The following is a 21,932-nucleotide window of genomic DNA, read 5'->3' on the forward strand; positions in this document are numbered from 1 at the left end:
TTTGGCTTGGCTAACCACGATCGGGATGTTGGTGCCAATGCGGGCCTTGGAGACGGCTCCGAGAGAGCGCTGGAGGGAAGGTGCCAGGCCCGGGGAGTGCTGTGGATGGGAATTCTCAGCATTGCTGGAAAGGGGGCTGTCCACTGGCAGCTCTGTGTGGTCTGCTCATCCATCCAAGACAAACCCCAAACCCAACACTTGACTTGGCAGACGGGGAAAAAAATAGAATAAAGTTTGTTCTCTTTTTCAAGGAGTGGATAAAGGGATCCCAGGCTGTGCTTCCACACTTGGTCTTTTTCCTTTTTAAACAAACCGCCTGGCTTTTAAGATCTTCAAAATCCCATTAAAGGCTTTTACCCCTTCATATATTGGAGGCGTCTGATGAAAGGGGGTTAGGGGAGGGAAAAGATAATGGGGCCTCAGAGAACAGAGACCAGAGGCCTTAATTTCGCCTGTCTCCCCTGCCGATAATGGTGTTGGATGTAAACAGTCCTCTGGTGAATGCTGGAGCGTGATTACAGGATGGCTGGGGAAAGAGGAAGTGTTTGCAAACCGCAAGGAGGAATGTCGCCCTTTGAAGGAGTTTGGCATTTATGTTTTGCCCCCTTGGCTGTCCCCCCGCAACCCCGACCCTACCGCTTTTCTCCACGGCTTTCTTCTCTGGGTTCCTTGTACTGTAAACACAGTGACAGAAATGAGATGTGGGCAAATCTGTTAAACATTTCAAGTCGAAGTGGGGCTGGCGGTCGTCTCACTCCGCGGGATATGCGAGACGAAGCTAATAACTTCGTAATGGGTCTTTTGTTTTTGTCTGGGGACGGGTGGGAGGGACGAGGAGGCCAGGGAGGAGGCCAGGGGCCAGGGCTGAGGAGGGGGATGCGGGCTGGAAATTGGGGCCAGGCTGCTGCGATGGAAGCAACCCAAGCTTCCAGGGTTGGGGGGCCAAGAGGGCAAGGGCAAGTTCTCGACTGGCCCTGGAGGGGGGCCTTCGGGAGGGCAGCAAGTGACCACCACCCGGCAGCAGGCTTCCTGCCCCTCACCTTCTGGGGCACGCTCTCTGGTCTCCCGGTCGCAGAGCACCTCTTCTTGACAGCTTCATGCTGCAGACTTCGGCTGCTGCCTTCATTGGTTTCATCCGTGAAATTCCCAGTGACGTCAATGGAGTTCCATGTGCAGGACACGTGCGATCCGTGGGACCACGGAGCAACACCGGGGAGCAAAGCGTTGGCTCTGCGGATTTTATGCCTACATGTTTTGCTGTCTGGGAACGTCTGCCTGGGATCAAGTTCATGTTCTTAATTCTGCTCAGATGGTTAGGTTGGGAGCCTAGGAACCCACAGCTGGAAGCTCCATCAAGTGGTCCTTTAATTAATTCAACTAATGCATATTGAGGACATGCAATGTGGCTGGTGGGACTAGATATTGGGGATATGATGGGGAGGAAGAGGAACTTGGCCTTTGCCTTCAGGGGGCGCAGAGAGTCTAGTGTGTTGTATATTAAGCCAATAATTTCACAAATGATGATTTAATCATAGCATATTAGGAGCTACAAGGAAAGAGGAAGCTAGATGGGAAAAATGGGGTGCCTCATCGAGTCTGGGGGGGTAAATTCAGTGGTCCATTCTTTATCTTTTTTCTCTTTTATAAGATTTTATTTATTCACGAGAGACACACAGATTGAGACAGAGACACAGGCAGGGGGAGAAGCAGGCTCCCTACGGGGAGCCTGATGTGGGACTCGATCCCAGGACCCTGGATCATGACCTGAGCCAAAGGCAGATGCTCAACCACTGAACCACCCAGGGACTCCTATTCCTTATCTTTAATGGGATGTTAGTTTACTCCAAGGATTTGTAACCGGGAGTCTAAGGCCACCTAGTTTTCAGTGCACCCACTGTCTTCTAAGCCATCCAGAGGAGACGTTTCCTATTTCATCCTGAAATTTTCCAAGGATGGAAATACCACATTCTTTTACCAGAGCCCATTTTGGTGTTTTAGCCCTCCTGGCTATGTGCCTAGCATCATTTTGGTGCTTTTATATTAATTACAACTACAATTAATGAGGGGAGCATAAACACAATAAGACACTGTTTATGAGGCAGATTGCCATACAGGATCTGTAATCATTTTCACTGAATGGTTTCAGTGAAGAAACCAAAACTCAGAGAGGGGGAGGTCAGTTCTCCAAGGTCACACAGCTACTCAAGGATTGAATCAGAATTCCAGGCCAGGGCTTCTGACTCTTAGTCCACAGTCTTCCCCAAAAGGACCCTGCCTTTCATAGCCTTTGATGTCAACTGTCACTGGCACTGGATTTTAAATCCCTAAAAGGCTAGGGATATGCATTTTAACTTCTTTGTCATCAACCTCCTCAGAAATATACGTAGGAATTACTGTCTGGTGATTCTGCACTGTCATTGGGGATGCCTGATACCTCCTTATGCCCAAATACTATCTCTTCTTGGTTGCTATCTGTTAAAGTTCAGTTTATTGTGGATGATAGAGTTTTAACCTGAGTACCAAGCCCCTCTCTTCCTCTGATTCCATGCCCACGTCCCCTTTCATTTCTTCTCAGGACTGTCACCTCATTGACCATTTCTGGTGCTCTTGTGCATTCCTTTCATTTCTCTAGTTACTGCCTGCATAAAACTGGACAAGCGGATTCCGAAGGTACTGAAGCAGAACTTCCCAGAAGGACCAACATCTAGAAGAGATATTTTCCAGTATTAGTAGAGTTGAGATGTAGGCTGCTCACAAGCTACAAGGGCTCAGGAGGTCTCTCTGGTTTTGTTCACAAAACCTTAGTGTCCACACTCACTAAGAGAATTGGGGTAGATTAATGATTGCCACACTTTCTTTGCTAGTCTTGTCTTGAGAAGTAGAGTCTAATGCCCCTCTTCTTGAAAGTGGCCTGACTGTAGTGACTTGCTTGGTCAATAGAATATGCTGGAGTGCTATTTTAGGGCCTCCAGAGCCAGGTCAGAAGAACCTGTGGCTTCCTTATGAGTCTCTTGGCATACTTGTTCTTGGAACCAGCAGCCAGGCTGTGAGGAAGCTCAAGCAGCCCATGAAGTGGTACATAGGGAGGGAACCAAGGTCCCAGGCTGCCATGACAGTCTGGTCATGTGGATGAGTCATCCTGGAAGTGAATCCTCTATCCATAGTTGAACTGTTCCATTTAATGGATGGTCCATGGACCAGAAATGAGCCATTACATGATCTATGAACAAAATGAATGGCTGTTGTTACTGTAAGTTGTTAAGTTTTGAGGCAGTTTGTTATACACACAAGTAAATAACACAAATGGAAGTTTCTTGTCCTCTAAGACTGGTTGTCTTGTCTGACTGAAGCAGGGCAGGGGCGGATGAGCAATGGGAAGGCTTGGGCTAGTGTGACCAATTTTCAAGATTCCCTTTGCTGAACCTTGCTTTTCAAACATGGCTCTATCCTTAACAGCTTTTATGGAGAATTGATATAGAAGGTGATTAGTGGGATATCTGGCTGGCTCATGGTTGAGCGTCTGCCTTTGGTTCAGGGCATGATCCTGGAGTCTTGGGATCGAGTCCCACATTGGGCTTCCTGCACGGAGCCTGCTTCTCCTTCCTCTGCCTATGTCTCTGCCTCTCTCTCTGTCTCTTGTGAGAAAATAAATAAAAATCTTTTTTTTTTAAAAGGTGATTGTGAGGGGTGCACTTGATGGGATGAGCACTGGGTGTTATTCTATATGTTGGCAAATTGAACACCAATAAAAAATGAATTAAAAAAAAAGGTGAGAAAAAAAGGTGATTGGCTAGAGCTTTGGGTCTCCTTTCTTCCTTTACTTTAACTTCTATATACTGGGATCATAATAAAATGGCCAATAGCCAGCCATTCATAAAGCCCTTGTATAGATGAAGTGCACTCTCCTAGGCATGTTCCACACGTTAACTCACTTATTCTTTGTACTAACCCTTGAGGCACGTACAATTATTGTCTCCCCATTACAGATGAGTACATTGAGGTGCAAAGAGATTAAATAGGTTTCCCTGAAGTTATTTTTCTCCTAGAAAGTGGCAGAACAAAAATCCAATCCAGAATTGATGCCCTTAAAACAGTTCTCTGTACTCTTTTTGCCTGTTGTAAAGTGAACCAATTTAGCAGATTCTCTGCCAAAATAAATACCCCAAATAATTGTATATAGTTTTAAGTATGAAAAATGTATATGATATTTGATAACTATTATTCTCACTTAAGTGTGTATCAGTAGATACTTGCATATTAAATATTAACTTAGTATTTATTAAGTGTTTTCTATGGCCAGTCACAGTTCTAGGCACAGGAATTAGAAATAATTTGGTGATAATCACAGGTAGGCATTGTGCTCAATGCTTTGCTGAAATAACATTCTTTCATTCGGTTTTAACGACAATTGTGTAAGGTAGCACTATTATTTCCCCCATTTTACAGATGAGAAAATCAAGGCGCAGGGAAATTAAGGTTCCTTAATGCTTGAGGTCATGTGGGTGGTCCAACCATATGGTCTGTGTTCTTAGCCACACTATGCTTGATTGGTGCCCTCTGATTTTTCAGTCTTTTGGGGGAGGGCAGACCAATGACCAGATGCAGCATGATGTGTAAGATGTTGGGGTAAGAGGGAATAGGGGAGCAAGTACCCTACTTTGCCCAGGGAAATAGGGGAAGGATTATTTTTTTAAGAGATGACGATAATTTAGCAACTCCCTAAGTCATGGGATTCTGCTGGTCACACACAGGAGGTCATTCTAGATGGAGATGAGGTGAGGAGAGGGTACAGCAAATAAAACGGTGAAGAAGCTATAAGGAAATGGCATATAAGGGGAAACAGCAGCAGATCTGCAGTGCTATGGAAATCACTGGACAAGGGTGCTGGGGAAATAGGCAGGGCAGATGGAGAGGGGAGTTTTATGCCATAGCACGTACCTTGGGCTCATCTCTGCCAATGACAGTACTTTCAAGGGGGTGGGCAGTGACTCAAAACTAAGGAGACGTCAATCTGAGCCTGCCTCTGATCCAGCCACCTCGGCTCCAGCCCCCACCCAGCTGTTTAAAAGCAGCATTTGCAGAAAGCAGAGGTCTCTGCGATTCATATAACCCTGTCTCGCGCCCCAAGAACACATCATTTATTTCCTATAAGTGCCTGTCTCCCTCTTCCTTAAATATGCTCAGGGTTACAACTTTCTCTGCTTCCTGGGGGAGTTGCCCACCCCACACAGTAATTACTCACTCCATAAAGGCTGTCTCCAACCCTCCTTCTCAGCCCTTTTTTTCCTGACCCTTTGCAATGACCAGTTAAAGGGTAAAACATGCTGCCTCTCTACTTGTTAAAAACAGCCGCCATTTTGGATCTCACCTGGAAATGGACACCCCTGGGGGAAAGCATCCTTTTCCTGCCCCTCCCTTTTCTTAGTTTTGAAGTCAGCATAATTTATTTTGTGCCTTCTCGCTTCTTTTCTACACATACAACCAGGAAAATAGAGATTTATTTTCTTATAACTTAATTATAAAATCTACTGCCCAAGGTTTGTGACACTGAGATGGATTAGGGGTGGTAAATCTGAGCTTCCAAGCTTCATTTAATCTCTTTGGGTGTCATTCTTCTCATTGGTGAAATGAAGACGTGATCCCTGCTCGGTGCATCTCTCTCTCTCTCTCAGCCAGTGAGGTGAACTGAACGGACAGGCCAACGCATCTCCCACCCTGTAAGGTGGGCTACAGATATAAAGCATCCATAGTTGTGTTGTTGGCAGTAGCAGAATCAGGACTAAGGATGGTGGTCGGAAATGAGAAAGAATAATTAGATATGAGCCAGGTTGCATGGACTTGAATTCCATCTCCTTTAGATGGGCAGCCATTTGACCTTGGGCAAGTTGTTTGGCCTCTCTGCCCCTCTGTTTCCTCAACTGTAAAAAGATAACAGTATCTGCCTCCAAACGTTGTCCTAAGACTTAAATCAATTAATATGAGAAGGGCTGGGAGGAGTGCCTGGTACCTGGTGAGCACAAGCTATATGGATGTTTGTTAGCATTATTATTATTATAATACCTTACAACTTGTTTCTACATTTGAATATGGAAACAGTGACTTCCTCTTGTAATAAAAATATGTCTTCAGTTTCAGGAGCTCATATTCTCTAATTCATTCTCGTGAATCACAAAAACCAGTAAAATCAAGAACTTGGTAGCACATGGACCTCTCCATCCTCAGAAAAGCATATCCCCAAAGGGAGCTTTGCCATCAAGGTCCTACCACACTAGGCTCTTTCTATATTCTCTTTTGTGCAATTTTAAGAGCTAAAGCAGTGGAAATTGAAGCAATTCACTGATTTGCTCTTCGTAGGGAGCTGATAAATACTCCTCACACATTTATAGCAAGAAGCCCCTTCGTGGTTTTGGTAAATGTGCATTTTTATTCATTAGAACCTTGGCCAGGAACAGCTCTGATAAAATTGTCTGATGAGGTTCAGGCTTGTACTCACAATGAACCAAAACCAACACTTTGAGAACTCTGGCTTTTTTGGAATAGGCGGCATGCTATACTTAACTATCACCTGGTACTCACCCAAGGGATGGTAAAACTCAAAAAAAAAAAAAAAAAAAAAAGCAGCAAAAATGTATGAAAGAGATTAAGGCCCGGTATGAAAACTATTTTTATAGGCAGTTTGGCCTCAGCTTTGAAGTTCAATAGGGAGTGATGTATTGCTATCAGCTTGGATTTCACACCTATTCAATTCTGTAGCCAGGTAATGATGAACAACCTCCTTCGGGTATAAAATAATGGATCAAAATTAAGGCAAGCTGTGAAATGGCTCCCTTGCTGCAATTGCATCTCCGGGAGAGATGTGGATTTGCTGGAGTATGTTTAAACTTTTTCCCCCCTTGAATTAGAAAGATGATGTGACAGCGTTAAAAAAAAAAAAAATTTCTTTTGCAGAAGAAAAAAAAAAGATCCCTTGAATCCTAACACCCAGAGACAAAAACATTCTCATTTCTGCACCTACCTTGTTAACTTTGATCCACATCATACGGTGACAGTGTTGCAGATGGAATTTACTCTTAAATAAGTTTTCTTTTTTTTGTTGTTTAAAAAAGATTTTATTTTTAAGTAACCTCTACAACCCAATGTGGGGCTTGAACCCACAACCTCAAGATTAAGGGTCACATGCTCTCCTGACTGAGCCAGCCAGGCGCCCCAATAAATTTTCATCCTTAATGGGGTATTTTATCGCCTTCTCACTTCACTTTTCCCAAGCGAACAAACAAACATAAACCCCTCAGGATGTCTCTCTTGCTTGGAAAGGGAGAATTGCTCCATCCTGTTTTCTACAAGGTGTCTGAAATCGTACGCAGCTCCTAGGATCCAGCTTTGGTTTTCGTCATCAACGGTTTTAAAATGGAGTGAGCCGCATGCTTCGTTTCTGCAACAAGCGGCATTCATTTAGACCCTTCACCCACATGGAAAGCCATCGTGTCCAAGTTTGGACACAGAGTTGGTCACTGGCCTTGAGGTTTCTCGGTAGAGTGGCGCCATGCACCCTCCTGGAGCCGGCTCTTGCACCTCAGACCCAGCAGAGGACCAGCTTGCTCCTGAGGGGGTCCCGGGTGGCTGCTACCAGCATCTCACTCTGCAATTACCTGGGGCTCCCCTCCGCTCAGCCCGCATGTGCCTTGGATATGCCACACTTGTTCTGGTCTTTGGATTCCTGCCTCTGCCACTCCCACTGCCCAAGACCGCCTCTCCAGACCCTTCGCATCACTTAAGTCTCTGCTCCAGTGTCACCTCTTCAGAGGCGCTCCCTGAACAGCCTGCCTGTCTCCATTCTTTGTCCCAGTGCCCTACTGTTTCCTCCGTTGTACTTGCCCCTCCCTGAGATGACCCCACAGGTTCACTTGTACGTGTTGGTGAGTGGTTTTCCCCAGCCCCAACATTTGTTTACTTTTGTACATCTCCTAACTCTGGGAAACGAACTAGGGGTGGTGGAAGGGGAGGAGGGCAGGGGGTGGGGGTGACTGGGTGGCGGGCACTGAGGGGGGCACTTGACGGGATGAGCACTGGGTGTTATTCTGTATGTTGGCAAATTGAACACCAATAAAAAATAAATTTATTATTAAAAAAAACTTTTGTTCATCCACACCTGACATCATATTTGGCATCAGTAGATTTTCGATTAATAAGTGCTCAGTGCATGGGTGACAGTGTAGCTCGCTTACTCAGATCCTGCCTGTTTCATTTAAGCCCCTGCCTTTGAAAAAATTAACAAACTAAAATTTAGAGCTGTTTTCCGTTCACAGCAAAATTGGGTAGACAATTCAGAGAGTTCCCACCCTCCCCACCACATGGATGGCCTCCTCCCACTATCGACATGCTCACCAGCGGGGTACACTTGCTACAGCCGATGACCCTACATGGACAGGTCATTATCCTCCAGAGTCCGTAGCCTCCATCCAACACTGGGCACACTCTCGGTGTTGTGCCTTCTGTGGGTTTGGACTAATGTACGGTGACACCTACCCGTCACTGTAGGGTTACGGATTAATTTCACTGCCCTGAAAGCCTGCTTGCCCTGCCTACTTCTCCTCCACCCCCTTTTAATGTAACGTTAAGTGTGGAGGAAGGAATGACTTGCAATGGCTTTGCATGGAAATGTGGCTGGGGTGGCCACAGGACACTATGCGGCCACCCTGATACTAACTGTGATGAGCATTTATGTAGCACCAAGCAGTAGGGAGCCGGCCCAAGCTAAGGGGTTTGCACGCACTGCCTCATTTGGTTCTTGTAGCACCCCAGGTTACAGGTAAGGACACCTGTTAACGGTTTTCTCAGAAGCCCCTGGTCCCGCATTCGCAGTCCCCGGCCCCTCCGTTCAGATCCTCCTCCTTAGCTAGTCCCTCCAGCCTCGACTTGGCTTTTCTGCTTCCATCCTCAGGATGTCTGGCTCTGCAGAACATCCAAGCCAGGTCTTGCCGGGGAGATTTATGGGATTAGTCCGTGAAGGTAGAGGAACGAAGCGTCTTTTAGAATTTCAGTGTGATTCATAAGAAGCATTTGTTGAAATCTATGTGAGGTGCCAGTGATGGGAGGACTCCATCCAGGTCTCTTCTGAAACCAGTATAATGTTTGTTTTCCTTCCTCCTTCCCACTCCCCCCCCCGCCCCCCCCCACCCTCCTCTCTCCATGTTCCACGGAGCCTAGGAAGTCCTATTCTACAGAGTTCATTAGAAACGGGGGGAGGGAGGGGGAGGCAGCTGTTGTGATGCCTGGAGGAAGGCCACTCTACTGCCCAGTGAGATGGGGAAGAAGCAGGAGCTTGTGTTTCAGGGCCTGTACCTGAGTGGAAAGCTCACTGCCTAGGGTGGCCGGGAGAAGCATATCCCCAGCCACCATGCACTCCCCTGACTATTGAATGGGAAACATGGCAGTAGTTCGGGGGCACCACCATTTGCCCATTTTGGAGAAAGGCTCCCAAATATGCTCCTATCTTTGGATGCCAGAAGTAACTGGAGCACCCACAGATCCTCCCATTATTATTATTTTTTTTTAGTATTTTTTTTTAATTTTTATTTATTTGTGATAGTCACAGAGAGAGAGAGAGAGAGGCAGAGACACAGGCAGAGGGAGAAGCAGGCTCCATGCACCGGGAGCCCGACGTGGGACTTGATCCCGGTTCTCCAGGATCGCGCCCTGGGCCAAAGGCAGGCGCTAAACCGCTGCGCCACCCAGGGATCCCAGATCCTCCCATTAGAGGTGTGTGTGTGTTTGTGTGTGTGTGTGTATATGTATGTGTATGTGTGTGAGAATTGGTACAGAATAATGACCCTCCTCTTTCTAGGAGCCTCCTCTACCACGACAGCTGCCCTTTGGGAATCTTCTTTGGGCCCCATCATTCCCAGACTCCCCTTCTTTACCAGTGGCTGGAGGCTTGATCAAAGCTTACCTGATATCCACCTAGCCATCCTCTAAACTCAGTTCCTCATGTTCACTGCTTAGCTCCCCACACTACAGACCATGTATCAGCAATAGTGTGTCTCCCTGTACCCCAACCACAACATTTAGGCTCAACTGAGGCTCCCAGACATTGACTTCCAGCAGGAATCTCAGTTCCCTCTTGTCCTCTTTTGGCTGTACTGATGCTATCCTCTAAATTCCCCCACTCCAGTGCTCTGTAAGGTCACTTCTACTCTCCATTTCACATCTGGGGAAACTGAGGCACAGAGTGGTTACACAACTCCTCCCAGATCACACAGCATGCAAGCAGCCCAGTCTCAAACACAAAGTCCAGATCCGGGATTCCAGAGCGTCTTTTTCCCCTGTGGTCTGTCTGAGACTCTCCAGACTGCCAAGAAATTAGAAGCGAAGTGACAGATCACCGAGTGCGGGGATGCCCCCTCATGGACTTCCATTCCTCCCAGAGCCTGCCACTAAGTTGGAGATGGAACCACTGACTCATAGCTCAACTGGCATCACTTCATGTTTGTTTCTTCATCTGTTAAATGGGCTTAATAATAGCCAGGGTGTGGTGGGCCAGATTAATTAACGTTTGGACGAGTTCTTTGAGATGCCTCAGATAAAAGGTGCCAGGAAAGTGCCAAGGGTTATTAAGGCAGAGACATTTGCTGTGCCTAATTTAGGATTCCCCGTATTTCCCACTTGGCAGCCTCTATGGTGATCAGTGACTCAGAAAATATTTACCAGGGCACACGATACCCCACCATCAGGCCTGATTTATGACAGCAGAGGGAATGGGTTGTGCTGGCTTTGCATGGGAACATTGCCTCATTCCTTGCTGGTGGGCTGTCCTTCCGTGTTCAGAGCTGTGATTCCACCGATGCATGGCCCTTGACTGGGGCTTACAGATATAAGTGGAAGGCATACAGGATGGGCTGAGGATCCACAGAATGGCTTCACCCCAATGGCATTTAGCCCCTGTGGGAAGATGGTGACAATCTTCTCTGTAGGAATCCCCTGAGCCAGAAATCAAGCAAGGGTGAAACAGGAAAATTTAATAGCCTTAAAATTTAATCGATACATGGAACTGATGGGTGATGAATAGGTTTTGATACACTTGTTCCCAATCAGTCTCAGAAAGGCACCACCTGTATAGGAGTGTAACTAAAAAAGCTATCCTGCCCCCCAAGACAAACCTTCCCCCTTAATCATTCTGCTTCTTCTTCATTACATGATTCAATTACACAGATGATTATTTTTTAAAGAAACTTTTAATTAATTAATTAATTAGAGATACACAGAGAGAGGCAGAGACACAGGGAGAGGTAGAAGCAGGCTCTCTGTGGGAGCCTGATATGGGACTTGATCCCAGGATTCCGAGATCATGCCCTGAGCCAAAGGCAGACGCTCAACCACTGAGCCACCCAGCTGCCCCAAGAAACTTTTAATTTAGATTTACTTTAACAGAAAATTATGAACATAGTACAGGGAGTCACCATATATCCCACACCCAGTGTTTCCTGTGATTCACATCTTGGGTTGGGTAGGTACCTTTCTTGTAGTCAGCGAAACCAGTCCAGGTATAATATTATCACTAAAGTCCATATTTTATTCAGATTCACTGTTTTAACCTAATGTCCATTTTGCTGACCTAGGATCCTATCCGGGGGAACACATTACATTAGTTGTCTTGTCTCCTTAGGCTCCTCTTGGCTGTACGGTCTCCCACACTTTTTTTGTTGGTTTGATAACCTTGACTGTCTTGAGGAGTGCTCAAGGTCTGCGATTTTGTAGAATATTTCTCATTTGGGGTTGATAGAATATTTCCTGGTTGAGAATCTCAAATGATTTTCTCATTATTAGACTGAAGTTATGGGTTTCGGGCAGTAAGGCCACATCAGAGGTGAATTGTCATTCCCATTACAGCCTATCATGGGTATATATTTATTGCTGTTGATGTTAACTTTTGTCATATGACCTTGATAGTGTTTGTCAGGAGCTGATTAGTTTTGCATTTATTTTTCTATCATGAAACATTCAAACTCTATAGGAAATAATGTGACTTAATTGCTCTGTTATACGTCTTAAGCTTCATAAGGAATTGTTCAGGATGCTTCTTCTTCAGCCCATAGTTCTGTGCTCACTGAATACCTAGATTAATGTAGGAAATGAGTCTTGGTTAAAAAAACTTGAAAGAAGATAGATTTCACATCGGAAAAGTGGTATTAGAGTAAGGATGTATTAGTGTTTAGCGGATGGATGGATGGATAGGTGGATGGGTGGATGGATGAATGAATGGAGTTTTCAGCATGTCCAGAAGAATGACAAACCAACTGGCTGGGTTATTCTGATTCATAGTGTGTCATAGTTCTCCTCATAGTGGAGGGAGTTGATAAGCATCATCGATTTTGACCCAACCTATACCTCCTTGCTTTTTTCTTCTCTGCACCAAGTACCTTCCTGGTTACTATCCCTTCCTGGTTATCATTCTTGGTTATCATCTATAAAGGGGTTTATTGTTTAGCATAAGCCTGCTGGTTTTCTTAGATATTCTATCACTTAAATCAATGAAGACGCTGACACTAGACCCATTCCTTTCTCCCTAGAGAATTTGGACTTTGCACGCATGACTCTACTTCCATTGATTAATTCATCCAACAAATATTGGTAGAGTGCCTCCTATGTGACAGGAACTGTATTAGAACTTGTTTGCTAAACAATACAGACACTGCTCCAGCCCCAAGGAGCTCACAGTCTAACAGAGAAGTTTGCCATGGCCATCTTCAGATGCATGGTTTGCTGGACAGTAAAAGGACCATCAAGGGATGTCTTCCCTGCTTTTAAATGGCACACAACACTGGTATGAGCAGGAAGCCTCTTGTCTCATGTACTGTCTTGGTGTTCTCTAATAGCGACAGAGGGAAATAGGTCTGCCTCTAAAAGCTGGTAGGCATCTGTGAATAAAGGGACCATCATTACTGACCATATCAGAGTAGAAACAAGATCAGCCTTATTTGATGGTTTAACTCGTACACCTGAATGCCCTGGTTCATTCCATCAGGCTTGTTGTTTTCCTAGCATAACTAAAGTTCTATTTTTATGCTCCCATGAAAGTCCACTCCAGTATCTTCATCAGTCTTGCTATTTCTTTTTTTTTTTTAAAGATTTTATTTATATATTCATGAGAGGCACACACAGAGAGGCAGAGACACAGGCAGAGTGAGAAACAGGCTCCCTGTGGGGAGCCCAATGTGGGACTTGATCCTGGGACTCTGGGATCATGCCCTGAGCCAAAGGCAGACGCTCAACTGCTGAGCCGTCCAGATGTCCTAGTCTAGCTATCAGTAGCCAGGTCAAAGCTCATTGGTAAGATGCTTTGCTGCTGGGTAAGGATTTGTAAAGCCTTTCCCCCAAACAAGACATCATGGGGATTTTCCCAGGAACTTGGGAAGGTTCAAGAAGGATGCTGCAGAGTTTAGAAGCTATTCAGGCACACTGGATCCAGACTTTACCTCTGTGAGGTAGCCTGGTGTGCCTAAGTCTTTCTTCAGCTATGAAATAGGAATTACTCCCCTCAGTGTCATGGAATCTATAAAAGATAATATATTTGTAAACTGCAAAGTCCTGCAATAATGGGCAAAAAAACTATTTGTGAACTCACTAGATAGGTAGTAAGGTCTTTATCTGTCTTGGTTATGATTTGAATCCCCAGAACTTTGCACGGTGCCTGGTACCTAGCAGGATGTCAATTAATGCTTGCTAAATAAATGAAGGAATGAGTGGAGATGGATGAATGTATGTATGTATGTATGGATAAATGAATGGAGTTGGATGAATGAATGCATGGGAGGATGAACAGATGAATGAATGGATGGGAGGATGGATGGATGGATGAATAATGAATGAATGAATGAATGAATGAAGAGTGAGAGTGGTCATCAGAGGCCTCCTACAAATGAATCTTTTCTCTAAGCTCCTTGTGATCAGAGGAAGGCAATCATCCCAAATTTGGCTTCTGCCTTACAACTGTTTTGTGGCTTTGAACCAGCCAACTAATCTGTTAGTTGCCTTGCTCATAAAAAAAATGATAATGACACCTTCTTTGGGGACTGGTGGTGCAGTGGGTGTTGAGAAAATTAATTGGGTGATGGAATATGGCTTTGAGATCTCTAGATGAAAGGTGCTGTGGAGGTGAGCTATTATTAACCTTGTTACTTTGGGTTTCCTCTCCCTGCTTCTGCCTCCTCAAGAGTGGCCTCTCTCAGCCTCCAGGGGACTCATGGTCCTCCAGAAGAGTTTTACTTGAAAAAGGAACCTGTCTTTCATTGGACCGACTCTTCCCTGGGGTCATTTGGCAGAAGGCTCCCAGGTGCGAGGGATATAATTCTAGGAACTTGGCTGTCCTGCCTCATTTCCCTCCAGAAGGATTGATTTCCCCAAATGCCAGCCAGGCCCTGCAATACACGGCAGCCTGAAAACAGACTCTTTTTTCCCCTCTTCCTGGCATGATAAAAGAGGGGACCCTTCTAGATCCTATTTTCAGGGGTCTCACCTGTTGGCAAGACCTGGCCTTAGAACTAGGGGCCAGGTGTTTACCATCTGGTGTCCAAAGAGATGTGGGATTCATTTGTAGCCAGGACCAGATCACAGCCTCCCTCTTTCCCACATGGGGCACCCCATGTTGAAGTCATGAGATACATGTATCCTTTGGTTTGTGCACTTTTGAAAGGGAAGAAAAGTCACAGGCATTGGAGTTAAGAAGGTGATTTGGATCCATACATGTGTGCCCTTGGTCAAACTGCTCAGCCTCCCGAGTTAAGGGAGGTTCAGTTTTTTTTTATATCCGTAAAATGAGGATATAATGCTGACCACGCAGGATTGTTGGGAAGATTCCATGCAATGGTGCATCTCAAAGTGCCCTGTGGCTTGTTTTCTTTTCCTTCCTCCTCTTGCCTTCTTCCATGTTCAAGGCTTCCATGTCCTGGAATTTCTTTTGCTCCTGATGAGTGCAGCTTTGTTTTGTGTGCTTCCCCATCCTGGTAGACACCAACTTACCAGATCCAGAAACATGGACACAGGCTTGATCTCATTTATGACCCCGATAGCTCATCACTATCCAAGGACAGACTTTCTCATGCTTCCTGGATTCTGTCCCCTTTATTCGATATCTACTGCCTCACCCTGGGCTAACCCACCATCTTTCTCTCCAGACAGTGGCAACAACCTCTTTGGTGCTCCCATTTTGCCACATTCTGCCTCCTTCTCTGGGGAAGACAGAGAGACTCTATGATATACATCGAACCAACCAGCTCTCGTACCTAAAGCCTTCCAAAGCCTTCCTGGTGGGAGCAGACGATTTTGGTACTGAACATTGCTCCTCCTCTATCCATTGGGATTTTCCCTTTGTCCTCTTCTCCCTCCACCTCTTCTCCTACCCCCTCCTCTTTGTCTGTTCTTCCTCTTCTCTTTCAGTGCTTTCTCTGCCTGTGAGTCCACCTGTCTGCTTATCTCCCTCTCCCTACCCCTCACTTGTCTTTCTCATGGAGGCCCCTTCCCTGAACTGACATGTCAAGGAATCCTGTACCTGTCACCACCACCTGTGGGTGTGGGGTTCAGGACCTGAGGAGAAGAGGCTCCAGACTGCATCCTTCACCATTGACATAGCCATGCTTTGGGGAAGTCATAGGAGCTACCAACAGCTGGTTTGCCCACGTAATTCTGATTGGAGAGTGACCTTGGACTGTCCCCACTTTCCTTTGTCTGTCTATATTCCTTTTGCCTTTGAAAACAGCACCTTCAAAGGGTATCTTCTCTCTTAAGAAAGTTTCATAACTAGTCTTTCTCTATCACTGTAGCAGCACCTTATTCTCTGGTAATGAAAACTGATCATATCATTCCTTGACTGTAAATTTCTTATGAGGAGAGGCCATTTTTCATACATTTTTACATCTTGGATCAGGACAGCACAGGGATAGCATTGGAGCCCAATACAAGTTTGTTGAATTGAATGCAATGGAGAAATGATGTCTTCCCAATCGGGGTCTTAGGTTAAATCCCCTCTGGTTTGGGGGATTTTTTTTTTAAAGATTTTATTTATTTATTCATGAGAGACACACACGGAGAGGTAGAGACATAGGCAGAGGGCGATGCAGACTCCACACGGGGAGCCCGATGTGGGACTTGATCCCTGGACTTGGAATCACGCCCTGAGCCAAAGACAGATGCTCAACCGCTGAACCATCCAGGCGTCCCAGATCCCCTCTGGTTTTTACCCTTCCCTCAATGGATCTGATTATTCTACTGCCATAAGGAAGCTTGAGGCCTCCTTTGCTCAGGCTAGGAAAATTCTAGCCTGATCAATTGCTTGATTTTCCTGCTCATGATTTCTAGAAAAGGGGTCTTCACCGATCTACTCAGCTGTACTTTCATGTGTTTTATCTTTGGCTCTGAGCACATTTTTCTAAATGTCTACTCATAAGCCCATCCAGTCTTTAACTTTAAACCTACTGCTTCTTGTTTGCAGGTGGGGACTGACTTCTTAGAGTCTTTCCCTTAAAATAATTCCCAAGGTTGGAGATGGCAGCGGAGATTTTCTCTCCTCTTGTTTCTTCAGACTACCAGCCTCTCAACATAAAAAGAAGACCTGGCTTCTGTTTCTGACTCTGCTGCTAATTGGCCTTGAGCAAATCACTCTTTCTCTACATTCATTTCCTCGGGGTAACCTAAATGCTGTGTTAGGTTAGGGGTTCCACGAGTTATGGCCCGCAGCTTGTTGGTGGAAATAAAGTTTTATTAGCACATAGCCACATCCATTGGTTTACATATTGTCTATGGTTGCTTTGGCTTTGCAAAGGCAGGGTTGAGAATTGCTTCATTTACTTTCTGATCCTTTATAGAAAAAGTTTGGTGACCCCTGGAATAGAAGGTTTGTTAAGGCCCTTTGGTTTGAACACACCATGATGTTTAACCAGTGCTACTCAACTTTTCTTATTGACAAGCATTGTCTCATCGTGTGAGGTACTTGCCACTGGGGTTCCTGGGCAGGACTGAGAGGGTCCCTCCCTGCCATCAAACAGCATCGAAATCCATCCTGAGCAAGTACTGATCTTTTTGTTTCTCTCCCACTGTTTCCTGGTGCATCTAGAAGAAAGGCACTGGTTGGTGCTAGAATGTGGAAACATGCTCATCTCCAGCTCATTTCTTTAGGCATAGCCTGCTGGACGATAATCATACTGCTTTGCCTCCATTTAACAGGTTTATAATCCCTTATGTGAAATTCTGAAATCCATAATGCTCTGAGAATAGATCGTTTTTTCACAAATCATGTGATAGCCATAATGAACCCAAGCAGCCATGAGATTATTGATAGCCTTTTTAAAACCCAACTTAATGTGATTTTTAAGCTGCAGAAGTATGAACGTGTTTAATCCTGGGTGCAGTCCTGGGGGTGGAGGTGCCATGTTCCTATTTAAAATATCTGGAAATTTCTGAATTCTCAACACATCTGGCCCTGGGGTTTTAGATGAGGGATTGAGGACCCGCGTTGACTTTTATGGTTACCTCTTCTTACCTACGGCAAGCATTTAAAAGTGTGTAAAGTAAATTAATTTAAATGATCAAACAAACAAACAAAAAAACCCATAAAGTAATAATGAGGAGTGCTGGGATCTGGCTTAAACACTGCATGGTGCAGAAGTGATACAGTTTAGGAAAACCGGTCCCACGGGGTCTTTTCTATCCCCATTGTGACCCCTTACCTCTTTCTCCTCCTCCTCTCTCTGACTCTGCTCTGCGATCCCCAAACCATTGTCAGTGCCTCTGAACCCCGAGCATCTCTGCTTGCTGGTTAGTTAATGAGCAATCCTGTCTTACCCATAAAACAAGATGTGGCGCCAAGAGCTCATTTGACGTTTCCCAACACTTTCAGAGACCAACTTCGAGGTCATCCAGAACCCTGGCAGGACAGAGAGTATCATTGCCGATGCAGGCTGGGGGCAGGAATCGGGAATCCCAGAGGTCAGGGGCCCAGGGATGGTTCTTGGTGAAGGCTATGGCTTTGGGGCCAGACTCACCAGAGTGCTGTGCTCTGAAACGAGGCTGGCTCGACCCTTCCAGAGGGCAATATCCCTGGCCTTAAGTAGTTCTTAAAACACCAAACAACATTAGCTCCCACAAATGAGGGAGGTTTAAACCTAAACCCCGTGACAGCCAAGAGTGGCGAGGCGGCCAAGGTGCTATAAAGAAATGATGTTATTATGTCCAAGGGATGCCATTAAAACTCTGTTTACAAACCAAATGTGCCAGAGAATGGGTCAGGGAAAGAATTATTAGCAAGAAGCTATTTGATCTCTTTTATGATCCAGTGAGTCATAACGTTAGCTCCATGCTCTAGAAGGTGAATAATGAAAACCTCAAGCCTGTTGATTTATAAACAGGCCCAGAATTCCCTGTTCCTTAACCTCAGATGCCCTCTTAAGTGTGACTTATCCTAAATCAAATGTGACATCAGATGCCACTGGGCCTCTCCCTCCTCCCGAGAGGTAATTGAGGAGGTGATTGGCGTATAGGGTGCATAAAATCCCCGTTCATGATGATGGATCGTTGTGGGAAGGGTCAATGGCCAAGACTCAGAGACACAGCTTTGTTTCTACATGCCCCTTATCTGCAGGGCTGGAGGCCCCAAAGCTGTCTTTGTTCAGACCCTCAGCTTCCCAGCAGACCAAAGGGGTGTGTGTCTCAGGGGTGGACATAACACTTTGCCCTAACGGCCATGGTTTTGGCCCCACTCTCCCCCCTATAAAGAGGTTATGAGGAGCAGGACCAACCAGGGGTTTTCATTCTAACTCCACCCATTACTGAATGCAACCTCGGGCAATTTCCTTAAGCCTTCTGAGCCTTGGTTTCCACATCTGATAAATGACACGGCCCTAGTTTACGTGCTTATTTTGTGCACGCCACCATCCTAAGGTACTTTCTATGTGCCACGTGCCAGCTTATTTCGATCTATGCAATGATCATACGGACTCTATCATGGCTTGACCAAGTGGCAGATACTGTTCTAAGAAACTTGCATTTATTTATCTATTCCTTTAATCCTTATATGAACTACTTTTTTTTTCTTTAAAGATTTTATTTATTTATTCATGAGAGACACACACACAGAGAGAGAGAGAGAGAGGCAGAGACACAGGCAGAGAGAGAGGCAGGCTCCTTGCAGGGACCCTGATATGGAACTTGATCCCAGGACCCCAGGATCACACCCTGAGCCAAAGGCAGACCCTCAGCCACCCAGGCATCCCCCTTATATGAACTCTTATATAAGAGTTGGTGCGATGACCATTCTGCCTACAGGAGCAGACCCTGGATGGAATCTACGTGGAAGCGGTTAGTTAATCTGGGAGACCTCTGGATGCATCATAAGCAAGTGAGAATGCAGCAGTGGAAAGGAAGCAAACCTGTCCTGCCACAGCCCTTGCCCCATAATGGGTGGCTGGAGTGAGGTCCTCATAGGGAAGAATGCAGAGAATGTGCCCCAAAGTCATTTCACCAGAGGGTGAGGAAGTTGGGGCAGTTATGAATCAGCACTAATCCATCATGGTGGAGGGCCCCTCTAGGACCCTTAACCTACCCTAGCATCCCCAGCCTGCTCCATGTGCCAGCTAAGTGGATCGTGGGGGTCAGGGACATCCCTCAGGCAGAGAACTGTAGGTCTTTGCAGTTGGCAGCCCTTGGGGTAGCCTGCATGGGCATGGTGTAGATAGGATATGGGCATGTCCCCAGAGTGTCCACGGCAGGCTGATGCTCGGGATCAGAAGATTGAGCCATGGCGAGCTGAGGGTCTTCCCAGAGGCTCCTCAGCTGACAAGTGAGGTAGCCAGAGTCGGTGTCTACTGGTCCTCTGGCTTCCAGATCCACAGTCAAGCTTCCAGGCTGCACATCATAACCCCTCACTGAAGCTAGTGCTGGCCATTCCACAGATGAAGAGGTTGATGTCCAGAGGGGTGAATTGACTTTGTCTCACAGCAAATTAGGAGCTATATTGGCATCGGAACTTGGCTTCCCCTGGCTTCAAAGTCAAGGTCAGCCTCATCACGCTGCATTCCTTTCACCTGCCAGGGCTCCCCTGAGTTGTCCTGAACTGGGGCAATGCCCCGGTGCCTTGTGCCAGAGGCTCTGGCTACCAGGGCAGGCCTAAGGTTCCCATTCCTCATTTTCTTAGGGCTGGAGGGGAGGGGAGGCCATCGTAGGTGCTCGACCTGTGTGTCCATGCCCCAGGGAGTCTCTTTCCAAGGGGCTGACTCAGGGGCTCCTGTCCTGTCCAGTCCAATCCTTCCAGTCCCTGGATACTGCCTGACTCGGCTCCCATTGCTTCTGCCCCTTGTTGTCACCCAGGTCACCCTCGTGCTCCTAGGGCACATCAAAAATTATGCACCTTTGAAGCAGAGCAGGCATGAAAGGCCATAATTACGTGTCCTAACCTGGAATCTGTGAGGCTGTAAGGCAGAAACTGAGCGTCCTCCCCTCTTTTCCCTTCAAGGAATGGCACAGACGCTTAGACAGGTGCCCCCACCTTGGGCTTACAAGCACCCTGGCAGAGAGGGCACGGAGCTGTGCGAAGAAACTGCGCAGCACTTGTAGGCGCCCCTGACACCCTGTGGTTTTCTGGTCCACCTCACTAGACCGTGCTCAGTGCCATTCCCAGAACAGTTTGCCATCGTACTTACTCATCACATCACACCCCCAGAATGCCTGCTACCCCCAGAGCCAACAGCCTGGCCCTATTCATGCCGAGCCAGCAAAAACAGACCACTGGCGGAGTCAAAAAATGCGCAGACTCCGGAGCCTCTTCCTTCTTGCAGAAACCATAAATGATAATGGCACTGGGACCAGAGAGTGGCCTGGTGACGATGAGAAAGGCCAGCATCTTCTGAGCTGCAGGGTGGGAGATCAGGCTTGGCGTGGGCACACATCCCTGGTGACCTCAGGTCTGTGCCTTCCTTTCTCTGGGCCTCCTCTGTATTCTCATCCACAGATTGGCAATGTTGGGTTAGTAATGAACCTGAAGAACCTTTCCAGATTCGGGGCTTGTTAACTTTCTGGGGCTGCTGTAACAAAGAGGCACAGACTAGGGGCCTGGGGTGGGGCATGTTCCTCAGTTCTGGGGGCCACAGTCTGAAGTCAAGATGTCTGCAGGGCCATGCTTCTTCTGAAGTCTCCAGGGAAGGTTCCTTCCTTTTCCTAAGCCTCTGCTGGTGCCGGCAGTCCTTGGCATTCCTTGGCTTGTGGCTGCATCCCTCCAGTCTCTGCCTCCGTCTTGACTTGGCCTTCTTTCCCGGGTCTGTATGTCTGCCTGCACGCAAACATCCCTCTTCTGATGAGGGCGGCAGTGATAGAGCATTAGCGCCCAACCCAGCCCTGTATGACCCCATGTCAATAGGATACATCTGCAAAGACCCTACTTCCAAATAAGGTCACATTCACAGCTTCCAGGAACCTCAACAGCCTTTTCTTGCAGGACATAATTCATCCCACAACAGGTATCAGTGGATGCTTTCCTAGTAAATAGCTGTAGGGAGGTGCATTTTTGGAGATGTCAGTGGCTTGGCACTTGATAAGTCTGAGAACTGTACCTTGTTGTCATAGTCAGTGCCACTAGGCCCCAAGCTCATGGCTTCAGGGCCAGCTTTTAGGGACTCTCAGCTTGGTAAGGGGGGGGGTGGAGGTAAGCAAGCAGACAATTATACTGTAGTGTGATGTATGGGAAGCAAGGGTCTGTGCAGCCGTGGAGTGCTGAGGACCACAGGCCTCTCTGGCTTTGTGGGTCTCACTTCTGGCTTTAGCTACCCTTCAGGCTGGATGCCTGTTTCACCATTCCGTCCTCTGGCTTCAGCACCACCTTCTGTCTGTGGCTCCTCCCTCCTCTTGGCATTGCTGAACCTCCCTCACCCCTGCATCACCTCCTCTCCTCTCCT

At 46.6% G+C, this 21,932-nt stretch overlaps 1 long non-coding RNA gene across 3 annotated transcripts in view; it reads left to right on the forward strand.

Annotated features, from left to right (window-relative positions):
• The window catches only part of LOC140594143 (uncharacterized), a 208,436-nt gene that overhangs the window by 130,862 nt on the left and 55,642 nt on the right, over positions 1-21,932 (forward strand). The window lies entirely within an intron of this gene.

This window comes from Vulpes vulpes, chromosome 10, assembly GCF_048418805.1.
Source record: "Vulpes vulpes isolate BD-2025 chromosome 10, VulVul3, whole genome shotgun sequence".
In the NCBI taxonomy this organism is placed as follows: Eukaryota; Metazoa; Chordata; class Mammalia; order Carnivora; family Canidae; genus Vulpes; species Vulpes vulpes.